At 44.9% G+C, this 12,285-nt stretch overlaps 1 protein-coding gene across 1 annotated transcript in view; it reads right to left on the bottom strand.

The window, feature by feature from the left end:
* L1CAM (L1 cell adhesion molecule) overlaps positions 1–7,100 on the bottom strand; it is a 182,362-nt gene extending 175,262 nt beyond the window's left edge. Inside the window, exon 1 of the mRNA XM_040406138.1 lies at positions 6,907–7,100. The gene's annotated coding sequence lies outside the window, so the exon portion shown is untranslated. The remainder of the gene's footprint in view (positions 1–6,906) is intronic.
* Positions 7,101–12,285: the final 5,185 nt, after the last annotated feature.

The raw sequence follows: 12,285 nt of genomic DNA, 5'->3' as shown, positions 1-12,285 counted from the left end.
TGGATTTGACTGAACGGGACCAAGATCCTTAGAAGAACATGGGTTAAAGGCATGCTCTATCTCAGTATGCTATCAGTATTAGATCTGTTCTGACTCATGGAACTCCCACCCAAAGAAGCTGTTAGATTGGCCTAGACCCATCATAGCTAACCTCCGGTACTCCAGCTGTCATAAAACTACAACTCCCAAGATGCACACTTGCTTGGCTGTTCTCAGAACTCCACAGAAATGAATGGGGCATGCTGGGAGTCGTAGTTTCACCAAAGCTGGCGTGTTGGAGGTTAGCCATCACTGGCCTAGACTGTCTATGTATGCCACTCCTCGTTCAAACTCTACTTGAGTGTCAAACTCCCACCAATCTCGTACTGATGTTCCTATCATGAGGATAGGTCATCAATATTCTGATTTAAGAAAAGCCCTTCATTCTTGCCTTTGGCCTGTGTTTTGTTTTGCAGCTCGGTCTCAATTTAGGGAATGACCACAAGGGCCATGGTGCTTTCCAGAGGCTTTACTCCTGGGCTCCAACATCAAATCTCCAACCAGGGCTCCATCTACCACGTACCAGTTATGATGTCTTCGTGTGTGGCAGAGTGACTTTTGGTCTCCCCAGGCACTATGGCCCTGTTGCGACTGCTCCCCTTTGAGCTACATCCCATGGTGAATATAATGTAGTAGGTTTACGTTGGGTCCAAAGTTATCCAAATAATAATATAATATACTGATGAATTGTACCAAATTTCAAACTCGGCTCAGTTACTTCTGGAGGACTTCTCCCAGCAGATCAGCAAGAAGCACGGAGATAATTTGTGTGGACTTCATTAATTTAGCAAAATCATTTGCATCCGCATCCAGCTGATACTGTGCATTGACTTCAGCTTCTGGGTAGCATCATCCAGATAGTGAGCGCGGCAGCCAGATTACAGAGCACGCCTTTGTATTGGCAGCAATCTTACATGATCTTTCTCCACCCAATTCCCAGTTCCAGTAATCAGCTTTCCCATCTCCTTGGTAACGAAACATCAAGACTCACTAATTATACTGTAACGGAGAGTCTCGGAGAAGAAGAAGGACGCTCCACAACGTAAATCTGCAGTTTGTTCTCATTATAATGTGCAGGAGAACAGAGGAGATAAGCGGCTACCAAACACCTGCACAGGGCACCATATCCCCTGGAAGTTAGTCTGTGTGAGGCTGTAGAGAATCGCACTGGCCCCATTCTAAGCTATAATGGGAATCACCGTTGGTTATCTCTGCATTTCCCTTCTTTGCCACATTACATTTTGCATTATTCCTGTGCTGTAATAATCATGTATACCTGCCTGTGATATTACTGTGTGCATTATACCTTCTGTGACATAACTGTGTGCATTATCCCTGTATGTGACATCACCATGTACATTATATCTGCCTGTGACATCACTGTGTGCATTATACCTGCCTGTGATATCACTGTGTGCATTATACCTGCCTGTGACATAACTGTGTGCATTATACCTGTCTGTGACATCCCCATGTGCGTTATATCTGCCTGTGACATAACTGTGTGCATTATACCTGTCTGTGACATCACTGTGTGCATTATACCTGCCTGTGACATAACTGTGTGCATTATCCCTGTATGTGACATCACCATGTACATTATATCTGCCTGTGACATCACTGTGTGCATTATACCTGTCTGTGACATAGCTGTGTGCATTTTGCCAGTCTGTGACATCACTGTGTGCATTATATCTGCCTGTGACATAACTGTGTGCATTATACCTGTCTGTGACATCACCATGTACATTATATCTGCCTGTGACATCACTGTGTGCATTATACCTGTCTGTGACATCACTGTGTGCATTATATCTGCCTGTGACATCACTTTGTGCATTATACCTGTTTGTGACTTTACTGTGTGCGTTATTCCTGCCTATCACATCACCGTGCGCATTATACATGCCTCTAACATGGACCATGTGCATTATACCTATTTGTGACATCAGTATGCATTTTACCAGCCTGAGACATAATCATGGGCATTATACTTACCTGTGATATCACTGTAGTTACTGCACCTATATGTGATAATATTGTGCGCATTATACCTGCCTGTGACATCATAGTGTGAATTATATTTGTTTGTGACATCAGTGTAGTTTTTGCATCTGTATGTGATACATCACTGTGGGAATTATGCCTTCAAATCACATCACTGTGGTGATTTTTTCCCTTTACTGTGATTTCTCATATGTGGTGACCTTCCCTGGGTGTGCTATTCCTGTGCTATGATGTCATGGTGTACATTATTCCCATATTGTGACATCATTATGCATATTAACTTGTGCATTTTCCCACTAATGTGACATCCCTGCGTGTATATTCTCTGTCACTTGAAATGTATTGATGTGCATTATCTATTTGACGTCACTGTGTCATTGCATTGATTGTGCTTTATCCCTGTACTGTGACATCACTGTGTGCTTTATCCCTGTACTGTGACATCACTGTGTGCTTTATCCCTGTACTGTGACATCACTGTGTGCTTTATCCCTGTGCTGTGACATCACTGTGTGCTTTATCCCTGCGCTGTGACATCACTGTGTGCTTTATCCCTGTTCTGTGACATCACTGTGTGCTTTATCCCTGCGCTGTGACATTACTGTGTGCTTTATCCCTGTGCTGTGACATCACTGTGTGCTTTATCCCTGTTCTGTGACATCACTGTGTGCTTTATCCCTGTACTGTGACATCACTGTGTGCTTTATCCCTGTACTGTGACATCACTGTGTGCTTTATCCCTGTACTGTGACATCACTGTGTGCTTTATCCCTGTACTGTGACATCACTGTGTGCTTTATCCCTGTGCTGTGACATCACTGTGTGCTTTATTCCTGTGCTGTGACATCACTGTGTGCTTTATCCCTGTGCTGTGACATCACTGTGTGCTTTATCCCTGTGCTGTGACATCACTGTGTGCTTTATCCCTGTGCTGTGACATCACTGTGTGCTTTATCCCTGTGCTGTGACATCACTGTGTGCTTTATCCCTGTGCTGTGACATCACTGTGTGCTTTATCCCTGTGCTGTGACATCACTGTGTGCTTTATCCCTGTACTGTGACATCACTGTGTGCTTTATCCCTGTGCTGTGACATCACTGTGTGCTTTATCCCTGCGCTGTGACATCACTGTGTGCTTTATCCCTGTTCTGTGACATCACTGTGTGCTTTATCCCTGTACTGTGACATCACTGTGTGCTTTATCCCTGTGCTGTGACATCACTGTGTGCTTTATCCCTGTACTGTGACATCACTGTGTGCTTTATTCCTGTGCTGTGACATCACTGTGTGCTTTATCCCTGCGCTGTGACATCACTGTGTGCTTTATCCCTGTGCTGTGACATCACTGTGTGCTTTATCCCTGCGCTGTGACATTACTGTGTGCTTTATCCCTGTGCTGTGACATCACTGTGTGCTTTATCCCTGTTCTGTGACATCACTGTGTGCTTTATCCCTGTACTGTGACATCACTGTGTGCTTTATCCCTGTACTGTGACATCACTGTGTGTTTTATTCCTGTACTGTGACATCACTGTGTGCTTTATCCCTGTGCTGTGACATCACTGTGTGCTTTATTCCTGTGCTGTGACATCACTATGTGCTTTATTCCTGTGCTGTGACATCACTGTGTGCTTTATCCCTGTACTGTGACATCACTGTGTGCTTTATCCCTGTACTGTGACATCACTGTGTGCTTTATCCCTGCACATGAGGGAGACTGACATAAGCTTTTCTCGTTTCAGACTTGCTACTGAAAATAAATATGTTAGAGCGTGGCCCCATTGCAATTTTTGCTATGGGGCCCTATGGTTACTAGTTACACCCCTGCCTCTACTCATCATTGACTGAACAAATGGACCTCTTCAAGAGCATCTTCACCGACCTAATACATATTCAAAAGCATTCATACAATGGACATTTGCACAACCGTTATTTACCCGCTGACAATCTTCACTAAATCCGCCATTCAACACATATGGAGTCACTTATCAAACTGGTGTAAAGTAGAACTGGCTTAGTTGCCCCTAGCAACCAATCAGATTCCACCTTTCATTTCTCACAGCTCCTTTGGTAAATGAAAGGTGGAATCTGATTGGTTGCTATGGGCAACTCGGCCAGTTCTACTTTACACCAGTTTGATTAATAACCCCCATTGTCTATATGAAATGAGAGAACTAATGCCCGATACCTCTAGTCCGATTTTCTGAAGGTAAGTGAAGATTTGGCCAAGAAACATTGGCCAATCATCAGTAATGAAGGCTCGTTCCTGATAATACCATGTAAATATACCAAAAATATGAACAAATCGCTCGTTGATCAGTGATGGCCTAATTCACATGGCACCTAAATTTGATATTTGTCGGCAGTACGTCACCCTGTGCAAATGGAGATGTGCTACCAACAATATACAAAGTGAATGGGGGGGGGGGGGTCCTAGTAATTATCGCTCTATTATTCCCTCTTTCACTTTGCATTGGGATAGGTGGATGACACTTTAGACATATCCTCTGGATAGATCATCAGCATCTGATCGGCGGGGGTCCGACACCCGGGACCCCGGCCGATCAGCTGTTTGAGAAGGCAGCGGCGCTCCAGCAGTGCCGCGGCCTTCTCATCGTTTACCGCTGGCCCAGTGACGTCACGACTAGTATCAACTGGCCTGGGCGGGGCTAAGCTCTATTCAACTGAACAGCGCTTAGCCCCGCCCAGGCCAGTGATACTAGTCGTGACGTCACTGGGCCGGCAGTAAACAGTGAGAAGGCCACGGCCGCTGCCTTCTCAAACAGCTGATCGGCGGGGGTCAAGAGGATAGATCATCAGTTCAAACAAACTGCAGAACCCCTTTAAGGCTTGGGACCATGTACCCATAATAAACAACTGGCTCTTAATTACAGTAGATATGTCCTGTCTAGGCCCATGTTACCTACACAGAAAATAGGGACGACCTTTCTACAAACCTAGGGTAGATAGATAATAGAGATAGATAGATAGATAGATAGATAGATAGATAGATAGATAGATAGATAGATGGATAGAAGGATAGATAGATAGATAGATAGATAATTAGATAGATAGATAGATAGATAGATAGATAGATAATTAGATAGATAGATAGATAGATAGATAGAAGGATAGACAGATAGATAGATAGATAGATAGATAGATAGATAGATAGATAGATAGATAGATAGATAGATAGATAGATAGATAGATGGATAATAGATAGATAGATAGATAGATAATAGATAGATAGATAGATAGATAGATAGATAGATAGATAGATAGATAGAAGGATAGACAGATAGATAGATAGATAGATAGATAGATAGATAGATAGATAGATAATAGATAGATAGATAGATAGATAGAAGGATAGATAGATAGATAGATGGATAATAGATAGCGCTGGCACACCTGACATACCCATGAGCTGTCAGCTGGCATTCACCGTCCCTTGCCCGGTCAAGTTAGGCATGGTGAAGCCCTCTGACAATTTCATACATGGTTCAGTGTTTTACAGCCATTGCCCCCTGTGTGCAGTTGCCGGTAACAATACATAACCTTGAGAACACCTCCACACCGTCCAGTCCGTCTCCCAGGGAGTGGCCACTTCTCCCATCCACTATAGACGGCTATACTGTAGAAAACCAATGACCATGGTCAAAATACCAAGCTACCAAACCTTCCCGTTACATATGCCGAGTGGTCCCTGACAGGGTTAATTGGATGATTGAGAAGCCGGGTCCTATACAGAACCATGAATGGGGCCCACTGTTATCTTGAACATCCCTTTGGAGAAAACTTCTCCCATCCCCCAGCTCTTTAAGCATCTGCTGACGTCATAGAAAGGGTTCTTCAGATTTCTATCCTCTGAGGTTCAGCTTTTTTTTAAAATCATATTCAATATATATATTCTTACACATTTGGTGAGGGCACTGTCAGAAAGTATTGCGTATATATCACTAGACACACGCCTATAGATAGACATAGTGCCCATGACCGTAGCGTCTCTCTACCTTATAACCATTAATGCTTTCACGTTGCCCTCTGCTATTATTTCTGTATATACCGTATATATATATATTCTCAAAAATTTGGCGAGGGCACTGACGGAAAGTATTGCATATATCATGTTCAATACTACATCACTAGACACACGCCTATAGATAGATGGACATAGTGTACCTGACCGTGGCGTCTCTCTACCTTATAACCATTAATGCTTTCACGTTGCCCTCTGCTATTATTTTTGGATATATATATATATATTCTCAAAAATTTGGCGTCGCCACTACAGGAAAGTATTGCGTTTATCGTGCAATACTACATCACTAGACACACGCCCATATACACGTAGATAGATAGACATAGTGTACCTGACCGTGGCGTCTCTCTACCTTATAACCATTAATGCTTTCACGTTGCCCTATTCTTTTATTTCTGCATATATATATATTTAGTCTTAGAAATTTGGCGTCGGCACGGTAGGAAAGTATTGCGTATATCGTGCAATACTACATCACTAGGCACACGCCCATATACACGTCGATGGATAGAAATAGTGTATGTGACCTTATCGTCTCTCTATCTTATAATCATTTAATGCTTTCACATTGCCTTATGCCATCATTTCTAAATGTTGCATACCCTATAGAATTCAATGGAGCACAGTGCAACCCTTCCCCGCGGGGGGATAGGGAAACCCATTGTACCTCATTGATTGCAATGATAGAGAAGAGACGGGATCAAACAATGCAATAGCATGCAAATCAGAGGCTGCAGGTTCCTTCACCCGCTGAGCTCTGCTGCCTCCTACGAGAAGACCTACTGTACGAATGTGGATGCTGCGCGGCAGCCTACCTGGTAGAAGAATGAACAAAAGGGATGTCAGCGGCGCGTGCCTCCCCTCCTTGGGCTGGGTGTGCTTTTTCCTTGGAATAGAGGCGAGGGGAGCAGCAGCAGCAGCAGGATTGCAGCTGTGGATGTGAGAGAGGCACAGAGCTACACAGTGATATCATCCACCGAGCCTGGGTCTGTGCTCCTCCTCTCTCTGATGCTGCAGGGTACAGACTGAGAATCTCACACTGCAAATCACTCACATCCTCCAAAAAAAAAAAAAAAACAGCTGGCAGTACATGCGCCATCCTCCAGACCTGCTGCCGAGATGGTCAGCCTGTGCGAGAGGTTGTTTAATGGTCCAAGGCTCGATACATTTGTCTAATGACTCGATTCATTATTTAGCGGTTGACGTTGATGGTTTGGCGATAAAAAAAAACCCCAAAAATATCAACCTGTATCTGAGGATGTGCATAATTTATGGCGCAGGTAATGCTCGACTCATATCCGTCAGTCTGTGATTATCAATACCCTTCCTGAAAATATCTCCGCAGGGACGGAGGAGTCACAGGGGGGCATGTACGGAGGCGCTCGCTTCGTAGGAGGAAATCTATAGGTGGTTTTCGAGGAGTACGATGCTCCTTTAGGATCACTGATGGTCAGTTTGCATTGTTTGCCAGCGAACACATGCGGGCTGCCATCTTGACTCACGAGTCCGGCGATGCACAGGTAAGCCCTTACCTGTGCCGGGAGCCGGTCTGAAATCAAATGCGATCGCCGGGAGCAGGCAGTTCCGAGAACAGTCCGATGAAGGCCTCCGGCGGCTGTTCTCGGAACTGCCTGCTCCCGGTGACCGCATTTGATTTCAGACCGGCTCCCGGCACAGGTAAGGGCTTACCTGTGCATCGCCGGACTCGTGAGTCAAGATGGCAGCCCGCATGTGTTCGCTGGCGAACAATGCGAACTGACCATCACTGCTCAGGATAGGTTAACCAATATCAGATCAGTGGTGGTCTGAATCCCAGCTGTTTGAAAATGCTGCGCCTGTGACGAAACATTCATTGGTCCATGTGCAGCTCAGTCCCATTCAAGTGAATAGACCTGGGCTGCAATACCAAACACAGCCACTATACAATGTACGGCGCTGTGCTTTGTGTGCTGTGAGACGGTGGCAGCTATCACCAGAGCACTGTGACCTGTGCATGGGCGTAGTTATAGCTATAGTAGCCATAGCACTTCCTATCGGGCCTAGAGGATCGGGAGGTGGGAGGGGGGCTCAATCAGGTGTAAGAACATTATGGGTCATTTATCAAGCTGGTGTAAAGTAGAGCTGGATTACTTGTCCATAGCGACCAATCAGATTCCACCTTTCATTTTTGACAGCTCCTTTGGAAAATAAAAGGAGGAATCTGATTGGTTGCTATGGGCAACTAAGCCAGTTCTACTTTGCACCAGTTTGATAAATGACCTCAATTGTACCTTTTTGTAGGAAGTAACAATGTGACGGCTTTTTGAGAAAATGTGGGTTTTCTGATATATGATGCTATTCTATATATATATATATATTTTTTTTAGATAATTTTACCAGAGGATAGGTGATCAGTATCTGATCGGTCGGGGTCTGACACCCAGGACCCCTGCCAATCAGCTGTTTGAGAAGGCACTGATTCTAGTAGTAGTGCCGCGGCCTTATCCATGATCGCCAAGCACAGCACCGTCCATTTGATAGTGGTTATTCTTGGTATTGCAGTTCAGCACCATTCACTTGGGACTGAGCTGCATCTAGACCATGTGACCAATGAATGTGACATCACTTGGCCTAGGTAAGGGTACTTTCACACTTGCGTTAAACTTTTCCGGCATTGAGTTCCGTCACAGGGGCTCAATACCGGAAAAAAAACGGATCAGTTTTATCCTAATGCATTCTGAATAGAGAGCAATCCGTTCAGTATGCATCAGGAAGTCTTCAGTTCAGTCGCTGTACGGTTTTTGGACTGAGAAAATACCGCAGCATACTGCAGTATTTTCTCCGTCCAAAATTCCGGAACACTTGCCGGAATGCCGGAATGCATTATTTTGCATTGAAATGCAAAAATGCCGGATCTGGCCCCAAGTGTTCACGAAAAAACGGATCCGATTTTGCGGTCTGCACATGCGCAAACCTTTAAAGATGTGAAAAAGATAAATGCCGGATCCGTTTTTCCGGATGACAACCGGAGAGACGGATCCGGTATTGCAATGCATTTGTGAGACAGATCTGCATCCGGATCCGTCTACAAATGGTGTCCGTTTGCGTCCAGATTGCGGGATCGGAACTGCCTGCCGGAATCCAGCAACGCAAGTGTGAAAGTACCCTAAAGCTGTGCAAAGTCTGCGCTGGTGCCTTCTCAAACAGATAATCGGCGGGGGTCTTGGGTGTTGAACCTCCACTGACCAGATACAGATGACCTATCCAGAGAATAGGTCATCAATTAAAATATTTAGGGAAAACCCTTAAATTATTGCTACTTGTTTGTTTGAGAAAAAGTAAGTCAAACCCATTACTACTTACAGCATACAGTAGGTAGCAGCCAGGTGCCGCCCTTGATTCACTGATCATCAGCGAGTGTGACCAATTAGTCTCATCTCACCATGGAAAAATAATGAATAAAATAATAAAATTGTGACTGCAACCAGCCACCACTAGAGGGAGATAACCTTACCTGTATTTATAGAGCTAGTATTCCAATCAATAGTAGCCAGGGAGCTCCCCCTAGTGGCAGCTGTAGGTAGCTGCTATGCCAGTATCTCAGCAAGTGATTCGCACAGAACTGCTGCGTTGACGATCTTCTTGGCACACTTCCAATGTAAATTGGAGGCCATTTTGTGAAGTGCAAAAGGAGAAGCAATTTACCTCCTGCATATTGATATAAAGCAAACAAGACATTTATCCGGCTCCATAACGATGCAGTCAGTGAGGCGTCTATTCTTGAAAGGAGGACCCATAATCCTCTGCAGACCCAGCACTGACTATACCAGGGTCAGCTCTTCGGAGTTAATTGCTTGCTCAATGACGTTGCTTTGTTGAGAAATCTCTCTTTTTTTAATTTTTTTTTGCTTCCCTTCCATTCAAGTCGATGGTAATAGAATTGTCTCCACTTTCAGGAGGTGTCCTTGGGTGCCGTATTCTAATTCGCTGCCTATTGTCTTGCTGTGGTTAGAGTTAGGTCTTCTGTAGCAGGGTGGGGCGTGGGGTCACCCCGGGGAGAGGATCTATTCTTCACGACACTGGAGGGAGGTGAAAGCAGACACCAGTAGCATCACGCTAGTGAATCCATCAGCATGGAGACCATCAGCATTGATTTACTATCATCTTTTTGAGGCTGGTTACAGCACATGGCGGCCTATCTCATGGACGGAGGTGAAGTCACTCGAGATTATATCTGACCTGATATCAGATAGCAGGCTGGGGATCCTAAATGTTACTTTATCATGGTCACTCTAAAATTTGATATTTTACTTTACTTTCTAATAGACTTTATGGCGTATTTGACCATGAGGTCTAGGTGAAAGGGGTTCTCCGGCATTTTAATATTGATAAACTATCCTCAGGATAGGTCATCAATATCAGATCGGCGGGGGGGAAGCCAACACCCGGCACCCCCACTGATCAGCTGTAAGAAGGAAAGACGCAAGCAGGTGAAGAGAGAAGGGAGACTGCACACGCGCACTGATCGCACCTTCCATTCATACAGCCGACACCCGGAACTCCCGCCGATCTGACACTGATAACCTATTGTGACGGACTGAACCGTCACTGGGGCTGCTGGAGGAGCCTGAGGGCTAGTCTCCTTCCTACAGACTATGGACCGAGAACAATGGAGATCCCCTCAGACCTTTTGGGGTTACAAGGAACTATGAACCCTGATTTATGTGTGTCATTTATATGCCACATATTTCCTATGGCCCATTAAAAAGGCATGGTGTGGATTCAGCAACACAAAAAGGGTTAACTCTGCACTGAGACTCCCACTGATTGTGTTAGTGATGGGATTAAGATAGTTGATTATAATAGCAGCCGACTCCTATGATACACTCAGGAGTTAATCCCATCACATGTGTCTCCTCGTCCCCTATTCATTCATTATGGAGGGGGTGAAGATATCTGTTTGCATGTTAATTGTTGATTGCGTCAAAGACAATGCCAGTGTGTTTGTTAATTGCGTCACAGACAATGCCAGTGTGTTTGTTAATTGCGTCACAGACAATGCCATTGTGTTTGTTGAATAGGGTTAGTTTTGTGTTTAAACTGTACAGGATTGGCTGCTATGTCATGTCCTCAGTATGTCATGTGTATATAAGTCAATGCTGTGTGTTCAATAAAGAGTTCCTGTTTTACCCTTCATCATGTTGAGGCTGGTGTTTGGGTAACTGGGGATTGCTATACGCTGAAGATTTGCTATACTCCCCTGGCTATAACTACTAGCTCTTGTAAGAGCTGTTCCTGCTCTCTGGATTTAGGAGAGGTTCACCCACTGGAGCCTGGAGCCTTGTCGTAGGCCCAGGGTGGGTAGGAGACGGTGAGACCTCAACCAAGCTTCGGCGGTACGCGTGGTCTGCAGTGTGTACGGTGTCAAGTGGAGTGCTTGGAGTCCTCGGGAAGCACTAGGAGCATCCATTCGACGGAGGTACCCGGTCGGGGTGCTAGGAGATCCGTTACACCTATCCTGGTAATAACCAGGGCAAGCGTCATCTCAGCAGAGTGCGATGACAGAACAGAACCGACGTCTCTTCTAGTAACTACTTGCACCCCCCAATTCTGAAGCATCTATTCTTTGGACTCTGTGATGTGCCATTCCTCTATTATTCCTAGTTATCCCAGTTATGTAATTAATGGCTAGCAGTTTCAAATGAAGGTCCAGATGGGTGTTGACATTTTGGGGTGTGTCCCTGCACAGCCTGACGTTATCAGATCAGTGCAGCCGGTGTCAGAAACGCCTTCATTGGAAACTGATAGCGATTCATTCATAACTTCTAGCAGGAATAATAATGGGATGGCACAACAGGGAATCATAAGAATAGATGCACCAGAGCTGGCACACAAACGTACATACAGTATGTTGTTTTTGCGGACCCATTGAAGTGAATGATTCAGCAAACGTAACCCGCAAAAACGGAACGGAAGCGGGAAAAAAAAAAGTTTGTGTGCAAGAGGCCTAACAGATAGGGTTGCCACGTTTCCTAATAAAAATTACTGGCCAAGTAAAGCCACACCCCAAAGGGATGTTAAGTTCTATGTCATTATGTGACTCCCAGTATTAATAATGCCCCCATTAGTGCCCCTCAGTAATATTAATGCCCCCCTTAGCGCCCACCAGAATTAATAATGTCCCCATTAGTGCCCCTAGTAATAGTAATGCCTCC

Source organism: Bufo bufo, chromosome 8 (assembly GCF_905171765.1).
Source record: "Bufo bufo chromosome 8, aBufBuf1.1, whole genome shotgun sequence".
NCBI lineage: Eukaryota > Metazoa > Chordata > Amphibia > Anura > Bufonidae > Bufo > Bufo bufo.
The sequence above is the reverse complement of the archived record's forward strand: the minus strand, read 5'-3'. Positions and strand labels throughout refer to the sequence as shown.